Source organism: Engystomops pustulosus, chromosome 9 (assembly GCF_040894005.1).
Source record: "Engystomops pustulosus chromosome 9, aEngPut4.maternal, whole genome shotgun sequence".
NCBI classification, from domain to species: Eukaryota; Metazoa; Chordata; class Amphibia; order Anura; family Leptodactylidae; genus Engystomops; species Engystomops pustulosus.
Window position 1 is genome coordinate 108,782,423 of NC_092419.1, and position 20,080 is coordinate 108,802,502.

The 20,080-nt window shown below is 44.7% G+C and overlaps 1 protein-coding gene across 2 annotated transcripts in view; it reads left to right on the forward strand.

Annotated features, from left to right (window-relative positions):
* AK8 (adenylate kinase 8) overlaps nt 1–20,080 on the forward strand; it is an 86,205-nt gene that overhangs the window by 61,726 nt on the left and 4,399 nt on the right. The gene's annotated exons all lie outside the window — the stretch shown is intronic.

The following is a 20,080-nucleotide window of genomic DNA, read 5'->3' on the forward strand; positions in this document are numbered from 1 at the left end:
CATGGCAACTCGCTGTGTATGGGGGGTGTAGTCACAGAGGGGTCAGAGCGCCCATGCTGACCCCTGACCACTGCTGGCTATGATAGAGGGGTGTCAGGACACACAGGACATGGCAGCCCGCTGTGTATGGGGGGTGTAGTCACAGAGGGGTCAGAGCGTCCATGCTGACCACTGCTGGCTATGATAGAGGGGTGTCAGGACACACAGGACATGGCAGCTCGCTGTGTATGGGGGTGTAGTCACAGAGGGGTCAGAGCGCCCATGCTGACCCCTGACCACTGCTGGCTATGATAGAAAGGTGTCAGGACACACAGGACATGGCAGCTCGCTGTGTATGGGGGTGTAGTCACAGAGAGGTCAGAGCGCCCATGCTGACCCCTGACCACTGCTGGCTATGATAGAAAGGTGTCAGGACACACAGGACATGGCAGATCGCTGTGTATGGGGGGTGTAGTCACAGAGGGGTCAGAGTGCCCATGCTGACCCCTGACCACTGCTGGCTATGATAGAAAGGTGTCAGGACACACAGGACATGGCAGCCCGCTGTGTATAGCGGTGTAGTCACAGAGGCGTCAGAGCCCCCATGCTGACCCCTGACAACTGCTGGCTATGATAGAAAGGTGTCAGGACACACAGGACATGGCAGCTCGCTGTGTATGGGGGGTGTAGTCACAGAGGGGTCAGAGCACCCATGCTGACCCCTGACCACTGCTGGCTATAATAGAAAGGTGTCAGGATACACAGGACATGGCAGCTCGCTGTGTATGGGGGGGTGTAGTCACAGAGGGGTCAGAGCGCCCATGCTGACCCCTGACCACTGCTGGCTATAATAGAAAGGTGTCAGGACACACAGGACATGGCAGCTCGCTGTGTATGGGGGGTGTAGTCACAGAGGGGTCAGAGCGCCCATGCTGACCCCTGACCCCTGCTGGCTATGATAGAAAGGTGTCAGGACACACAGGACATGGCAGCTCGCTGTGTATGGGGGGTGTAGTCACAGAGGAGTCAGAGCGCCCATGCTGACCCCTGACCACTGCTGGCTATGATAGAAGGGTGTCAGGACACACAGGACATGGCAGCCCGCTGTGTATGGGGGGTGTAGTCACAGAGGGGTCAGAGCGTCCATGCTGACCACTGCTGGCTATGATAGAAAGGTGTCAGGACACACAGGACATGGCAGCTCGCTGTGTATGGGGGGTGTAGTCACAGAGAGGTCAGAGTGCCCATGCTGACCCCTGACCACTGCTGGCTATGATAGAAAGGTGTCAGGACACACAGGACATGGCAGCCCGCTGTGTATAGCGGTGTAGTCACAGAGGCGTCAGAGCCCCCATGCTGACCCCTGACAACTGCTGGCTATGATAGAAAGGTGTCAGGACACACAGGACATGGCAGCTCGCTGTGTATGGGGGGTGTAGTCACAGAGAGGTCAGAGCGCCCATGCTGACCCCTGACCACTGCTGGCTCTGATAGAAAGGTGTCAGGACACACAGGACATGGCAGCCCGCTGTGTATGGGGGGTGTAGTTACAGAGGCGTCAGAGCCCCCATGCTGACCCCTGACCACTGCTGGCTATGATAGATAGGTGTCAGGACACACAGGACATGGCAGCTCGCTGTGTATGGGGGGTGTAGTCACAGAGGGGTCAGAGCACCCATGCTGACCCCTGACCACTGCTGGCTATGATAGAAAGGTGTCAGGACACACAGGACATGGCAGCTCGCTGTGTATGGGGGGTGTAGTCACAGAGAGGTCAGAGCACCCATGCTGACCCCTGACCACTGCTGGCTATGATAGAAAGGTGTCAGGACACACAGGACATGGCAGCCCGCTGTGTATGGGGGGTGTAGTCACAGAGGGGTCAGAGCGTCCATGCTGACCACTGCTGGCTATGATAGAAAGGTGTCAGGACACACAGGACATGGCAGCTCGCTGTGTATGGGGGGTGTAGTCACAGAGAGGTCAGAGTGCCCATGCTGACCCCTGACCACTGCTGGCTATGATAGAAAGGTGTCAGGACACACAGGACATGGCAGCCCGCTGTGTATAGCGGTGTAGTCACAGAGGCGTCAGAGCCCCCATGCTGACCCCTGACAACTGCTGGCTATGATAGAAAGGTGTCAGGACACACAGGACATGGCAGCTCGCTGTGTATGGGGGGTGTAGTCACAGAGGGGTCAGAGCGCCCATGCTGACCCCTGACCACTGCTGGCTATGATAGAAAGGTGTCAGGACACACAGGACATGGCAGCTCACTGTGTATGGAGGGTGTAGTCACAGAGGGGTCAGAGCACCCATGCTGACCCCTGACCACTGCTGGCTATGATAGAAAGGTGTCAGGACACACAGGACATGGCAGCTCACTGTGTATGGAGGGTGTAGTCACAGAGGGGTCAGAGCACCCATGCTGACCCCTGACCACTGCTGGCTATGATAGAAAGATGTCAGGACACACAGGACATGGCAGCTCGCTGTGTATGGGGGGTGTAGTCACAGAGGGGTCAGAGCACCCATGCTGACCCCTGACCACTGCTGGCTATGATAGAAAGGTGACAGGACACACAGGACATGGCAGCTCGCTGTGTATGGGGGGTGTAGTTACAGAGGCGTCAGAGCCCCCATGCTGACCCCTGCTGGCTATGATAGAAAGGTGTCAGGACACACAGGACATGGCAGCTCGCTGTGTATGGGGGGTGTAGTCACAGAGGGGTCAGAGCACCCATGCTGACCCCTGACCACTGCTGGCTATGATAGATAGGTGTCAGGACACACAGGACATGGCAGCTCGCTGTGTATGGGGGGTGTAGTCACAGAGGGGTCAGAGCACCCATGCTGACCCCTGACCACTGCTGGCTATGATAGATAGGTGTCAGGACACACAGGACATGGCAGCTCGCTGTGTATGGGGGGTGTAGTCACAGAGGGGTCAGAGCACCCATGCTGACCCCTGACCACTGCTGGCTATGATAGAAAGGTGTCAGGACACACAGGACATGGCAGCTCGCTGTGTATGGGGGGTGTAGTCACAGAGAGGTCAGAGCACCCATGCTGACCCCTGACCACTGCTGGCTATGATAGAAAGGTGTCAGGACACACAGGACATGGCAGCTCGCTGTGTATGGGGGTGTAGTCACAGAGGGGTCAGAGCACCCATGCTGACCCCTGACCACTGCTGGCTATGATAGAAAGGTGTCAGGACACACAGGACATGGCAGCTCGCTGTGTATGGGGAGGTGTAGTCACAGAGGGGTCAGAGCGCCCATGCTGACCCCTGACCACTGCTGGCTATGATAGAAAGGTGTCAGGACACACGTTACCATAAAAACAATTCGTAGACTCCTCCTGAAATCCTCTGTGCTGCGGTTCCAGCCGCCACGTGTAGTGGAGTCCCCGGCGCCCTCTGATTCCCGCCATCACGTGGCCTCTTCCTTGTGTCTATATTTTCGGATGCCCGCTGCCCCCTCCAGCACCAGGAGACCTCCCCTCGCTACCATCAACAATAATTAGGCTTGTAAGTCTAATGGAAAAAGTCATGTCTAATTACCCGGCTGAAGCGCCAATTATACCATTAACCGTCGCCGCTCGGCGCTAATAACGAGGGGACAGCGCTCATTTGCATAGCATTAAGCTAATTGACTTAGTAGCTGCAGGGCGGACGGCGCTCGAGATGGCGAGATTTCATTACGGAAAGGATAGCGATGACTGCAGACGAGAGCGTTCACCTGACAGTTCTTATTAATTAACGGCTATCTCGTTACCCGCCGTGTCAGACCCCTTTATACCGCACTCACCCCGCCCCCCCCTTATCTGCCCCTAATGAAAGCTGAGATAACTGCGCTAATTGTAGCCGGTAATTAATTATAAAGGGACGGAGGCAGCGCCACGGATCTGGTCTCACCGCAGCGAGGGGCCAGCAGCTGCTTGTGAATAGGCCAAAGGACGGACGCAGCTTCTTGTCAATCTCATGCAAATGTGAACAGCTCTCTATTACCACCATTTGAGTATTTATAGAGGGATCAGATCCCACCTGCAACGTACAAGAAAGATCCGTCCTGCCAGGGGATCGGGTTATGGAAAACTGGGAGGAGAAGTTTTATAAGAGGTATATCCCTGTACATAGGGGGCAGTATTATAGTAGTTATATTCCTGTACATAGGGGGCAGTATTATAGTAGTTATATCCCTGTACATAGGGGGCAGTATTATAGTAGTTATATTCCTGTACATAGGGGGCAGTATTATAGCAGTTATATTCCTGTACATAGGGGGCAGTATTATAGTAGTTATATTCCTGTACATAGGGGGCAGTATTATAGCAGTTATATTCTTGTACATAGGGGGCAGTATTATAGTAGTTATATTCCTGTATATAGGGGGCAGTATTATAGTAGTTATATTCCTGTACATAGGGGGCAGTATTATAGTAGTTATATATTCCTGTACATAGGGGCAGTATTATAGTAGTTATATTCCTGTACATAGGGGGCAGTATTATAGTAGTTATATTCCTGTACATAGGGGGCAGTATTATAGTAGTTATATTCTTGTACATAGGGGGCAGTATTATAGTAGTTATATTCCTGTACATAGGGGGCAGTATTATAGTAGTTATATCCCTGTACACAGGGGGCAGTATTATAGTAGTTATATTCCTGTACATAGGGGGCAGTATTATAGCAGTTATATTCTTGTACATAGGGGGCAGTATTATAGTAGTTATATTCTTGTACATAGGGGGCAGTATTATAGTAGTTATATTCCTGTACATAGGGGGCAGTATTATAGTAGTTATATTCTTGTATATATGGGGCAGTGTTATAGTAGTTATATTCCTGTACATAGGGGGCAGTATTATAGTAGTTATATTCTTGTACATAGGGGGCAGTATTATAGTAGTTATATTCCTGTACATAGGGGGCAGTATTATAGTAGTTATATCCCTGTACATAGGGGGCAGTATTATAGTAGTTATATCCCTGTACATAGGGGCAGTATTATAGTAGTTATATTCCTGTACATAGGGGGCAGTATTATAGTAGTTATATCCCTGTACACAGGGGGCAGTATTATAGTAGTTATATCCCTGTACATAGGGGCAGTATTATAGTAGTTATATTCTTGTACATAGGGGGCAGTATTATAGTAGTTATATTCCTGTACATAGGGGGCAGTATTATAGTAGTTATATTCCTGTACATAGGGGGCAGTATTATAGTAGTTATATTCTTGTACATAGGGGGCAGTATTATAGCAGTTATATTCCTGTACATAGGGGGCAGTATTATAGTAGTTATATTCCTGTACATAGGGGGCAGTATTATAGTAGTTATATTCTTGTACATAGGGGGCAGTATTATAGTAGTTATATTCCTGTACATAGGGGGCAGTATTATAGTAGTTATATTCCTGTACATAGGGGGCCGTATTATAGTAGTTATATTCTTGTACATAGGGGGCCGTATTATAGTAGTTATATTCCTGTACATAGGGGACAGTATTATAGTAGTTATATTCCTGTACATAGGGGGCAGTATTATAGTATTTATATTCTTCTACATAGGGGGCAGTATTATAGTAGTTATATTCTTGTACATAGGGGGCAGTATTATAGTAGTTATATTCCTGTACATAGGGGGCAGTATTATAGTAGTTATATTCCTGTACATAGGGGGCAGTATTATAGTAGTTATATTCCTGTACATAGGGAGCAGTATTATAGTAGTTATATTCCTGTACATAGGGGGCAGTATTATAGTAGTTATATTCCTGTACATAGGGGGCAGTATTATAGTAGTTATATTCTTGTACATAGGGGGCAGTATTATAGTATTATAGTAGTTATATTCCTGTACATAGGGGGCAGTATTATAGTAGTTATATTCCTGTACATAGGGAGCAGTATTATAGTAGTTATATTCTTGTACATAGGGGTCAGTATTATAGTAGTTATATTCCTGTACATATGGGGCAGTATTATAGTAGTTATATTCCTGTACATAGGGAGCAGTATTATAGTAGTTATATTCCTGTACATAGGGGGCAGTATTATAGTAGTTATATTCCTGTACATAGGGGGCAGTATTATAGTAGTTATATTCTTGTACATAGGGGGCAGTATTATAGTAGTTATATTCCTGTACATAGGGGGCAGTATTATAGTAGTTATATTCCTGTACATAGGGAGCAGTATTATAGTAGTTATATTCTTGTACATAGGGGGCAGTATTATAGTAGTTATATTCCTGTACATAGGGGGCAGTATTATAGTAGTTATATTCCTGTACATATGGGGCAGTATTATAGTAGTTATATTCCTGTACATAGGGGGCAGTATTATAGTAGTTATATTCCTGTACATAGGAGGCAGTATTATAGTAGTTATATTCTTGTACATAGGGGGCAGTATTATAGTAGTTATATCTCTGTACATAGGGGGCAGTATTATAGTAGTTATATTCCTGTACATAGGGAGCAGTGTTATAGTAGTTATATTCTTGTACATAGGGGGCAGTATTATAGTAGTTATATTCCTGTACATAGGGGGCAGTATTATAGTAGTTATATTTCTGTACATAGGAGGCAGTATTATAGTAGTTATATTCTTGTGCATAGGGGGCAGTATTATAGTAGTTATATTCCTGTACATAGGGGGCAGTATTATAGTAGTTATATTCCTGTACATAGGAAGCAGTATTATAATAGTTATATTCTTGTACATAGGGGGCAGTATTATAGTAGTTATATTCCTGTACATAGGGGGCAGTATTATAGTAGTTATATTCCTGTACATAGGGAGCAGTATTATAGTAGTTATATTCTTGTACATAGGGGGCAGTATTATAGTAGTTATATTCCTGTACATAGGGGGCAGTATTATAGTAGTTATATTCCTGTACATATGGGGCAGTATTATAGTAGTTATATTCCTGTACATAGGGGGCAGTATTATAGTAGTTATATTCCTGTACATAGGAGGCAGTATTATAGTAGTTATATTCTTGTACATAGGGGGCAGTATTATAGTAGTTATATTCTTGTACATAGGGGGCAGTATTATAGTAGTTATATTCTTGTACATAGGGGGCAGTATTATAGTAGTTATATTCCTGTACATAGGGGCAGTATTATAGTAGTTATATTCTTGTACATAGGGGGCAGTATTATAGTAGTTATATTCCTGTACATAGGGGGCAGTATTATAGTAGTTATATTCTTGTACATAGGAGGCAGTATTATAGTAGTTATATTCTTGTACATAGGGGCAGTATTATAGTAGTTATATTCTTGTACATAGGGGGCAGTATTATAGTAGTTATATTCCTGTACATAGGGGGCAGTATTATAGTAGTTATATTCTTGTACATTGGAGGCAGTATTATAGTAGTTATATTCTTGTACATAGGGGGCAGTATTATAGTAGTTATATCTCTGTACATAGGGGGCAGTATTATAGTAGTTATATTCCTGTACATAGGGGGCAGTATTATAGTAGTTATATTCCTGTACATAGGGAGCAGTATTATAGTAGTTATATTCTTGTACATAGGGGGCAGTATTATAGTAGTTATATTCCTGTACATAGGGGGCAGTATTATAGTAGTTATATTCTTGTACATAGGGGGCAGTATTATAGTAGTTATATTCCTGTACATAGGGGGCAGTATTATAGTAGTTATATTCCTGTACATAGGGGGCAGTATTATAGTAGTTATATTCTTGTACATAGGGGGCAGTATTATAGTAGTTATATTCCTGTACATAGGGGGCAGTATTATAGTAGTTATATTCCTGTACATAGGGGGCAGTATTATAGTAGTTATATTCTTGTACATAGGGGGCAGTATTATAGTAGTTATATTCTTGTACATAGGGGGCAGTATTATAGTAGTTATATTCCTGTACATAGGGGGCAGTATTATAGTAGTTATATTCCTGTACATATGGGGCAATTTTTATTAGTATAAAACAAACATAAATACAGAAATACTTTTTCCATCAAAATAAATCATAGATCATTCAGTATAAATCATACATGTTCATAAAAATTAAAATTTATATTAAATGTAACTTAAGAGTCCATTTTGGCTGAAAGGGAAAAAAAGAAAAACGTAAGAAAACAAATGCATCCACATTATATAATCGGACATATTTCATTCTAGATGGATGTTCCTCCAGAGTCTTATATTCTGCCCCTTCTTCCTGACCTCTAATGACCGGATCCACCTGAGCTCGGACATGATGAGGCTTATGGCCTTATTATGGTGGAAGTCCTCGCTATGTATGGACACTCTGGTTCTCATGTGCCAGTGATAGTACTTGATGACCTGTATAACTATGTACATGGTCTCCTGGTTGAAGTTATGTACAGTAGGTGTCACACCATACAGCATCTCGGGGTACCTGAGGGACTGCAGTGATGGGATTCTTAGCTTGGTGGATATGTCACGCCAGATGTTCCGTCCACCCCAGCACTCTGATATAAAGTGGACCATTGTCTCCTCTGTCTGACACCCGAGGGGACACATACGATCTGCCACACTGAGGAACTTAAGATTCCCCCTGACAAACAGTTTCCCCTGTAATGAGAGCCAGGCGATGTCACAAAACTTATGGGGCAGCCTCCGACCATTCAGAAACCTCAGACTGTCCTTTAGTGTGGTGGTTGGACAGTCTGGAAGTGCCAGCTGCAGAGAATAGAAGGTCCTACAGACTCTGGAGTACAGATCTCTCCTGGTATTACTTTCAATAAAAGACTTGTCTATCCCCCATTTCCTTAAACACCTGAGACCATACTCCAGATACTGGGGGAGGAAGCCAGGAGTCCATCGGCCCCTCTTGAGACTGCCGCCTCGCATCCAGGATTCTGCAAAAGGCAATATCCAGTCCCTGACACTACTTACCCACAGGAGACCATTATTTGAGTCCAAGCTTCCAAAATTAACTTTCAGAAACACGGAGTCAAAGAAAACCCTTGGATTTAACATATCCAGCCCACCCTCTCTCCTCTGCAGGTAGGTGATCCCTCTTTTTACTGGGTTCAACCTGTTCCCCCATAAAAGCTGGAAGAACAGGCTAAAGAGCCTAGCGGAGAAAGATTCTGGCAATGGAAATACGACAGAGACGTAGAGGAAGACAGGGACCAGGTAAGTCTTCATCAGAGTAACCCTTTCTCTATAGGTCAGCCTCCAGTTCTTCCATCGCTGAACCTTTACATTTCCGGCTTCCAACTTCTCCTCCCAGTTTAGTGCAGAATTATCTTCCCTCCCGAATTTAACCCCAAGGATTTTAATATGGGTGGAGGCCTTTACAAACTGTGGCAGATCAAAGCCAGGAGCAGTATCCAATGTCCAGAAAGCTTGACTCTTCTCAAGGTTGACCAGAGACCCGGAGGCCTCTGAGTAACTTCTGATGGCTGCAGATAACATCTCCACCTCACGAGGTTCAGATATCACCACAGTCACATCATCCGCGTAGGCGACTACCTTCAAAGGCAAGCAATGGGGGACCGGCACCCCCTGAAAATCACACCGCTGCAGTGATCTCAGGAACGGATCGATGGCAAACACATACAGCAGTGGACTCAGAGGACAACCTTGTCGCACCCCGGCCTCTACCCTGAAAGTGTCACCCTGCCAACCATTGATCAGAGGAAAGCTCTTCGCCTCACTGTACAAAGTTCTCAGCCAATCTATAAATTGTCCCGGAATACCGTACTTTGATAAAGTGGCCCATAGATAATCATGATCAACCCTGTCAAAGGCTTTAGCCTGGTCCAGACCTACAACATATCTCCCACACCTCAGAGCTTTACATCTCTCAAACATCTCTCTTATAGAGATGACTGCTCCAGAGATGTTCCACCCTTTTACCGTGCCGTACTGAGAGCCTGCCAACAGTGCCGGGGACAAACAGACTAATCTACAGAATAGAATTTTTGCCAGAATTTTCCTATCAACATTCAAGAGGGCGATCGGCCTCCAGTTCTTGATGTCACTAGGCTCCTTACCTTTAGACAGCAGGATTAGCGATGAGACCCTCATGGATGGAGGCATCAGGTGATTTTCTAGACAATTGGTAAACACATCCACAAGGATCGGAGCTAAGAGGTCTCTGAACTTCTTATAAAATTCTGCTGTAATACCGTCAAGACCTGGTGCCTTCTTCAGATGTAACTTATCAATGGCCTCTTTAACCTCCTCCTCTGTTATTCCTGCTGTCAAAGGAGAAAAACCCAATTCCCTAGTATCAGGGCCTGGAGTTGCCTCCAAGAATTGGGTCACTTTTTCATTATCCAAAGCCTTCTTCTGAAACAAGTCAGTATAGTAAGATCTCACCACTCCCAGGATTCCCTCCCGAGACTCTTGTAAAACGCCCTGGGAGTCAGTGAGACCTATGATCAGTTTCTTCTCTACACGCTCCCGGCAATTGTCAAATGGATCCGGTGCCCCTCGGGTGCCATAGTCACGTTCGACTACCAGGGAGGTGTACCTACTGTACTGATACTGCCTTATCTCAGATTTCAGCCGGTCAATCCTTTGTTGGTCATCCCCACCCGCCGAATAGAGTGACTCCAATTCTTTACGCAGTCTCAGATACTGGCTGTACTTACTTCTCCCCTTCTTAATTGACAGTCTCTGCAAGAGGGATCGGATCTCCTCCTTGACGTCCTCCCACCAGTCGGCCATGTTGTCATAAAAATCCACTCTTTCCAGTTGATGCAGCAAAAAAGATGAAATGTATTCCTGGACAGAAATATCATCTAACAGACTAGAATTTAGTCTCCATAGTCCTCTTCCAACATCAGGATACTTAGAGGAACCCAAACAAAAATATAAGGCAAAGTGATCCGAATATGGGACAGTTCTTTCCATTCTCTCACTGATGGCTTCAGTAGGACTCACCAGAGCTAGATCTATCCTGCTGCTGCGTCCTGCACAGGTGTAGGTGAACTTTGGACTCCTACCACCCTGTACAAAAACATCAGACAGGCCAGCCTGCTGAATAATACTGTTTAGGACCTTACAGTCCCTGGTAAGGGGCCTACCGTTCCTGTCCCTGGTGGTAGTGGTGGCATTAAAGTCCCCAGCCATGATGACTGGAATAGACGTGAATAGATAAGGCTTCACATCATTAAAAAGCTGAGTCCTTTTGGTCACTGTCTGTGGGCCATAGATGTTAATGAGCCGGAGTCTTCTGCCTCTGATGGTGACCTCTAGCAGCAGGCACCGTCCCATCGATACCTCGGTGAGTCTGTGGACGGTGACATTGTGGGTGTTAAACAAGATGGAGACTCCGGCATAAGGCTCCACAGCCAGCGACCAAAAGGAAGGACCAGACTGCCAATCTCTCTCCGCCTCTCGTATGAGACCCAAGGTGTTTAATCGGGTCTCCTGTAAGAAAAACACATCGGCATTGAGATATCTTAGATGATCATACACAACATGTCTGGTCCTTCTAGCCCTAATACTATTCACATTGCTGGTGACCACAGAAAGATGGAAGTCTGCCATTAGAAAAAGAAGAAGAAAGATCATCCCCATCATCATAAATCAGAGTCAGAGTTGTCTTCCTGACTACCGGTTTCCATATCCCATACTGACTGAGACTCGGCATGAAGCGGTTTCCTTTTTGTGGGAGGATCTCCCCCTGGGTCATCATCATACTCGTCCATCATGCGCTTCAGTTCTCTCTCAATCTCCTCCTCCCCATCTGACTCGGACAGTACGCTGTACCTATTACTGGTTACAGTAACATCAACCTGACTCTGCATTTTCATTTTAGAGGGTTTTTGGACAGTGGTCCACGCACTCTCGGGTTTTCTGGTGCTCTTATCCTTCTTCCTCTTTTTAACACTATTATTTTCCCTAGTGGTCGGTGTCAGTTCGGGGGAAGGGACAGGCACTGGTTGCTCTATAGGCTGCTCCACTACCTCCATGTCTCCATCTGTGTTACCGGTCCCCGGATGGTCCGGGGCAGCACCACTAATATCCGGGGTCTCTGGCACAGTACACACTGACCCTGACAATATGGCTTCCTCCTCCTGCTCCTCATCTGGCACATCTGCCCCTTCCATCAGGTCTTCATCGGGGAGGTCCCTACAGATGTTGTGCCAGGCTTCAGGACAGTCCCTATGGGGATGACCGATTTGACCACATAGCCTGGGCTGACCGACATAAAAGCACACACCCTTCTCTCTGCCGATAAAGAAGGAGTTAGGGAGGTGATGGGTGATGTTCTGGTTCTGATGTAATTTAACCAGGACCCTCCACCCCCCGGTCCAGATTCCATCCTCATCCCCGGTCTTGGTCATGTCTGACATGAGGGTGCAATGTCTCTTGAGCCATATGATGATGTCCTGAGGGGGGACAGACTCGTTCCAGAACATTATGGTGACAATCGCTGTATCTAGTTTGGAGATGGGAATGAAACTAAACTTGTTCCACCCCTCAGTATGTCTGTAGCGGGGTTGTTGAGCCCAGAACCGGTCCAGATTAGACATCAGCTTGAAGCTGATATCATACCCCTGTCTGTCAGGCAGATTTATTACTGCCAGGATGTCGGCTGGCTGGAAACCCATCTGGGTGCATAACATATCCCTCACCACGTGCCTCCTGTCAGGCAGATCCTCCTTAGCCCCTCTATGCCTAAACCTGACAACGTTCCTCCTTTTGAAAGCCTGGCCAGTGTAATGGGTGCTGGAGGAGAAAAATGGGGAACCCCGACTCCATGCATTACCTGATGACTGACCCCTGTCCTGCTGTGGGGGATGTGTGGGCCGGGGACCATCAGTAGTAGGGGGCTGCTGACCACCCGGACCATGGGGCTCTGCTGTCTGTGGTGTAACTAAGGGGGGGAACTCCTCAGCCGTAGATTGACCCGCTCCCTCCACAACAACATCAGTGCCCTCTGTGTCTCCAGTTTCCATAGACTGCACCTGAGATGCCTGCTCAGCTAGGACATTATCCACAGAGACATTAGCAATTTCAGACACTTCAGTAACAGAAATATCAGCAATTTCAGACACTTCAGTAACAGAAATATCAGCAATTCCAGACATATCAGCAACACTATTACGAGCATTAAGCTCCTGCAGATCACAGTCCTGAATGTCCTGCTCAGATACACCCCTCACCACACAGTTCTGTGTAGATACACCCTGAGGTGCTACAGAGTTACCTTCTGGCGGGAGTCCAGAGTGCTCCTGAAGTGCACTGCCACCTGGGACTTGTGGTGTCTCCTCCACTTCACTGCTGTTATCAGGTAATAGTCCACGGACAGCTGGAACTTGCAGTGCCTCTCCAGAGGTTGCTGGGACTTGTGGTACCTCACCAGTGGTTGCTGGGACTTGTGGTCCCTCACCAGCGGTTGCTGGGACTTGTGGTGCCTCACCAGCGGTTGCTGGGACATGTGGTGCCTCACCAGCGGTTGCTGGGACATGTGGTGCCTCACCAGCGGTTGCTGGGACATGTGGTGCCTCACCAGCGGTTGCTGGGATGTGTGGTGCCTCACCAGCGGTTGCTGGGACATGTGGTGCCTCACCAGCGGTTGCTGGGATGTGTGGTCCATCACCAGCGGTTGCTGGGACGTGTGGTGCATCACCAGCGGTTGCTGGGACGTGTGGTGCATCACCAGCGGTTGCTGGGACCTGTGGTGCATCACCAGTAGTTGCTGGGACTTGTGGTGCATCACCATGGGTTGCTGGGACGTGTGGTGCATCACTGGGAGCTGCTGCAGGACTTGGCTGTTGCTGTCTTTTCTTATACACGACTCCCTCCTCAAAAGGCAGAGTAGCTGGTTGCAGTATGGGTCTCACATGGGGCTGTGGGGTCTCACACCTGGATGTTGAGGCCTGGTCTCTCTCAAACCTTTGTTGGTTCCTGTATGTCTCTCCCACTGGTCCCATCTGCTCAATAGTGGCCTCCATCTCCTGCACAATGTCAGCCAGTTGTTTGGCCAGTGAGTCCAGCTTCTTGTCTAGCAGGACCTGCTTCCCGGGGTTTGCTGCCCTCAGTTTGTAAGTGCAGTCTATCTGTTTCTGCAGGTGAAGTTTCTGGATTTTGAGCGTCTCCATTTTCCTCACCAGTGCTGGGATCTGAGCGGCCAGCTGGAGCTCCGGTGATGGGGGCTGGAGCTCAGGTGATGGGGGCTGGAGCTCAGGTGATGGGGGCTGGAGCTCAGGTGATGGGGGCTGGAGCTCAGGTGATGGGGGCTGGAGCTCTGGTGATGGGGGCTGGAGCTCTGGTGATGGGGGCTGGAGCTCCGGTGATGGGGGCTGCAGTTTGCTGCTGAGATGTTTGCTTGCAGGCCTGGATCCTGTAGCCGCACTACCACCGCTCTTTCCTGGCCCCTGAGATTTTGGCACAGAGTCCTGGGACTTCTGGTGTTTTGCGGTCGCTGTAACTGCACTGGGGTCACAAACTGCTGATGGGCGATTGAGCCCCGGATGTTTTGCAGACACAACATTGGTGGTACCTCTAGATGTTCCTTCCTGGCCGCCTTTGGTCTCCTTCCCAGCCTGCATTCCCCCAGACCTTGTGCGCTCCACTGGTAACATAACTCGCTGCTGCAGGTTCTCCTGGATGGTCTGCCTCTCCAGTGATGTCCTCCTCTGCCTGCCCGGGGTGGAGGTGGATGGTCTGCCTCTCCAGTGATGTCCTCCTCTGCCTGCCCGGGGTGGAGGTGGATGGTCTGCCTCTCCAGTGATGTCCTCCTCTGCCTGCCCGGGGTGGAGGTGGATGGTCCCCCTGAGGCCTGGGATGGAGGCTGCTGCACACTCTGCATGTTTCTTACTCTTGGACTTTCCAACAGCTTACTTTTACTTTCAGTCATACCTGGCTTCACCAGGTTCTTACATGTTCCTACTTCCACACTGACTGTCCTTCCATTACTGGAACTTGCACTGCTGCCACTGCTGCTTCCTTCCATGAAGACTTTTGGATTTACATCCCTTTCTTGAGCTGGCTGGTTGCTGTTTGCCAGATTAGGCCTTGGAGCCTGGGCCTTGCTTGGGGAGCTTCCCCACCCAGGGTGGCCCCGCCCTGGGCTGTCTCCAGACATGCAGAGGTCTCAGGAGCTCAAATCACTCACAACCTCACCTCTAGGAGGCAGTATTATAGTAGTTATATTCCTGTACATAGGGGGCAGTATTATAGTAGTTATATTCTTGTACATAGGGGGCAGTATTATAGTAGTTATATTCTTGTACATAGGGGGCAGTATTATAGTAGTTATATTCCTGTACATAGGGGGCGGTATTATAGTAGTTATATTCTTGTACATAGGGGGCAGTATTATAGTAGTTATATTCATGTACATAGGGGGCAGTATTATAGTAGTTATATTCCTGTACATAGGGGGCAGTATTATAGTAGTTATATTCCTGTACATAGGGGCAGTATTATAGTAGTTATATTCCTGTACATAGGGAGCAGTATTATAGTAGTTATATCCCTGTACATAGGGGGCAGTATTATAGTAGTTATATTCTTGTACATAGGGAGCAGTATTATAGTAGTTATATTCCTGTACATAGGGAGCAGTATTATAGTAGTTATATTCCTGTACATAGGGGGCAGTATTATAGTAGTTATATTCCTGTACATAGGGAGCAGTATTATAGTAGTTATATTCTTGTACATAGGGGGCAGTATTATAGTAGTTATATTCCTGTACATAGGGGGCAGTATTATAGTAGTTATATTCCTGTACATATGGGGCAGTATTATAGTAGTTATATTCCTGTACATAGGGGGCAGTATTATAGTAGTTATATCTCTGTACATAGGAGGCAGTATTATAGTAGTTATATTCTTGTACATAGGGGGCAGTATTATAGTAGTTATATTCCAGTACATAGGGGGCAGTATTATAGTAGTTATATTCCTGTACATAGGAGGCAGTATTATAGTAGTTATATTCTTGTGCATAGGGGGCAGTATTATAGTAGTTATATTCCTGTACATAGGGGGCAGTATTATAGTAGTTATATTCTTGTACATAGGGGGCAGTATTATAGTAGTTATAGTCTTGTACATAGGGGGCAGTATTATAGTAGTTATATTCCTGTACATAGGGGGCAGTATTATAGTAGTTATATTCCTGTACATAGGGGCAGTATTATAGTAGTTATATTCCTGTACATAGGGGGCAGTATTATAGTAGTTATATTCCTGTACATAGGGGGCGGTATTATAGTAGTTATATTCTTGTACATAGGGGGCAGTATTATAGTAGTTATATTCATGTACATAGGGGGCAGTATTATAGTAGTTATATTCCTGTACATAGGGGGCAGTATTATAGTAGTTATATTCCTGTACATAGGGGCAGTATTATAGTAGTTATATTCCTGTACATAGGGAGCAGTATTATAGTAGTTATATCCCTGTACATAGGGGGCAGTATTATAGTAGTTATATTCTTGTACATAGGGAGCAGTATTATAGTAGTTATATTCCTGTACATAGGGAGCAGTATTATAGTAGTTATATTCCTGTACATAGGGGGCAGTATTATAGTAGTTATATTCCTGTACATAGGGAGCAGTATTATAGTAGTTATATTCTTGTACATAGGGGGCAGTATTATAGTAGTTATATTCCTGTACATAGGGGGCAGTATTATAGTAGTTATATTCCTGTACATATGGGGCAGTATTATAGTAGTTATATTCCTGTACATAGGGGGCAGTATTATAGTAGTTATATCTCTGTACATAGGAGGCAGTATTATAGTAGTTATATTCCTGTACATAGGGAGCAGTATTATAGTAGTTATATTCTTGTACATAGGGGGCAGTATTATAGTAGTTATATTCCAGTACATAGGGGGCAGTATTATAGTAGTTATATTCCTGTACATAGGAGGCAGTATTATAGTAGTTATATTCTTGTGCATAGGGGGCAGTATTATAGTAGTTATATTCCTGTACATAGGGGGCAGTATTATAGTAGTTATATTCTTGTACATAGGGGGCAGTATTATAGTAGTTATAGTCTTGTACATAGGGGGCAGTATTATAGTAGTTATATTCCTGTACATAGGGGGCAGTATTATAGTAGTTATATTCCTGTACATAGGGAGCAGTATTATAGTAGTTATATTCTTGTACATAGGGGGCAGTATTATAGTAGTTATATTCCTGTACATAGGGGGCAGTATTATAGTAGTTATATTCCTGTACATAGGGAGCAGTATTATAGTAGTTATATTCTTGTACATAGGGGGCAGTATTATAGTAGTTATATTCCTGTACATAGGGGGCAGTATTATAGTAGTTATATTCCTGTACATATGGGGCAGTATTATAGTAGTTATATTCCTGTACATAGGGGGCAGTATTATAGTAGTTATATTCCTGTACATAGGAGGCAGTATTATAGTAGTTATATTCTTGTACATAGGGGGCAGTATTATAGTAGTTATATTCTTGTACATAGGGGGCAGTATTATAGTAGTTATATTCTTGTACATAGGGGGCAGTATTATAGTAGTTATATTCCTGTACATAGGGGCAGTATTATAGTAGTTATATTCTTGTACATAGGGGGCAGTATTATAGTAGTTATATTCCTGTACATAGGGGGCAGTATTATAGTAGTTATATTCTTGTACATAGGAGGCAGTATTATAGTAGTTATATTCTTGTACATAGGGGGCAGTATTATAGTAGTTATATCTCTGTACATAGGGGGCAGTATTATAGTAGTTATATTCCTGTACATATGGGGCAGTATTATAGTAGTTATATTCCTGTACATAGGGGGCAGTATTATAGTAGTTATATTCCTGTACATAGGAGGCAGTATTATAGCAGTTATATTCTTGTACATAGGGGGCAGTATTATAGTAGTTATATTCTTGTACATAGGGGGCAGTATTATAGTAGTTATATTCTTGTACATAGGGGGCAGTATTATAGTAGTTATATTCCTGTACATAGGGGCAGTATTATAGTAGTTATATTCTTGTACATAGGGGGCAGTATTATAGTAGTTATATTCCTGTACATAGGGGGCAGTATTATAGTAGTTATATTCTTGTACATAGGGGGCAGTATTATAGTAGTTATATTCCTGTACATAGGGGGCAGTATTATTGTAGTTATATTCCTGTACATAGAGGGCAGTATTATAGTAGTTATATTCCTGTATATTGGGGGCAGTATTATAGTAATTATATTCCTGTACATAGGGGCAGTATTATAGTAGTTATATTCTTGTACATAGGGGGCAGTATTATAGTAGTTATATTCCTGTACATAGGGAGCAGTATTATAGTAGTTATATTCTTGTACATAGGGGGCAGTATTATAGTAGTTATATCTCTGTACATAGGGGGCAGTATTATAGTAGTTATATTCTTGTACATAGGGGGCAGTATTATAGTAGTTATATTCCTGTACATAGGGGACAGTATTATAGTAGTTATATTCTTGTACATAGGGGGCAGTATTATAGTAGTTATATTCTTGTACATAGGGGGCAGTATTATAGTAGTTATATCTCTGTACATAGGGGGCAGTATTATAGTAGTTATATTCTTGTACATAGGGGGCAGTATTATAGTAGTTATATTCTTGTACATAGGGGGCAGTATTATACTAGTTATATTCTTGTACATAGGGGGCAGTATTATAGTAGTTATATTCCTGTACATAGGGGACAGTATTACAGTAGTTATATTCCTGTACATAGGGGACAGTATTATAGTAGTTATATTCTTGTACATAGGGGGCAGTATTATAGTAGTTATATCTCTGTACATAGGGGGCAGTATTATAGTAGTTATATCTATGTACATAGGGGGCAGTATTATAGTAGTTATATTCTTGTACATAGGGGGCAGTATTATAGTAGTTATATTCTTGTACATAGGGGGCAGTATTATAGTAGTTATATCTCTGTACATAGGGGGCAGTATTATAGTAGTTATATTCTTGTACATAGGGGGCAGTATTATAGTAGTTATATTCTTGTACATAGGGGGCAGTATTATACTAGTTATATTCTTGTACATAGAGGGCAGTATTATAGTAGTTATATTCTTGTACATAGGGGGCAGTATTATAGTAGTTATATTCCTGTACATAGGAGGCAGTATTATAGTAGTTATATTCTTGTACATAGGGGGCAGTATTATAGTAGTTATATTCCTGTACATAGGGGGCAGTATTGTAGTAGTTATATTCTTGTACATAGGGTGCAGTATTATAGTAGTTATATTCCTGTACATAGGGGGCAGTATTGTAGTAGTTATATTCTTGTACATAGGGGGCAGTATTATAGTAGTTATATTCCTGTACATAGGGGGCAGTATTATAGTAGTTATATTCCTGTACATAGGGGGCAGTATTATAGTAGTTATATTCCTGTACATAGGGGGCAGTATTATAGTAGTTATATTCTTGTACATAGGGGGCAGTATTATAGTAGTTATATTCTTGTACATAGGGGGCAGTATTATAGTAGTTATATTCTTGTACATAGGGGGCAGTATTATAGTAGTTATATCTCTGTACATAGGGGGCAGTATTATAGTAGTTATATTCTTGTACATAGGGGGCAGTATTATAGTAGTTATATTCCTGTACATAGGGGGCAGTATTGTAGTAGTTATATTCTTGTACATAGGGGGCAGTATTATAGTAGTTATATTCCTGTACATAGGGGGCAGTATTATAGTAGTTATATTCCTGTACATAGGGGGCAGTATTATAGTAGTTATATTCCTGTACATAGGGGGCAGTATTATAGTAGTTATATTCTTGTACATAGGGGGCAGTATTATAGTAGTTATATTCTTGTACATAGGGGGCAGTATTATAGTAGTTATATTCTTGTACATAGGGGGCAGTATTATAGTAGTTATATCTCTGTACATAGGGGGCAGTATTATAGTAGTTATATTCTTGTACATAGGGTGCAGTATTATAGTAGTTATATTCCTGTACATAGGGGGCAGTATTGTAGTAGTTATATTCTTGTACATAGGGGGCAGTATTATAGTAGTTATATTCCTGTACATAGGGGGCAGTATTATAGTAGTTATATTCCTGTACATAGGGGGCAGTATTATAGTAG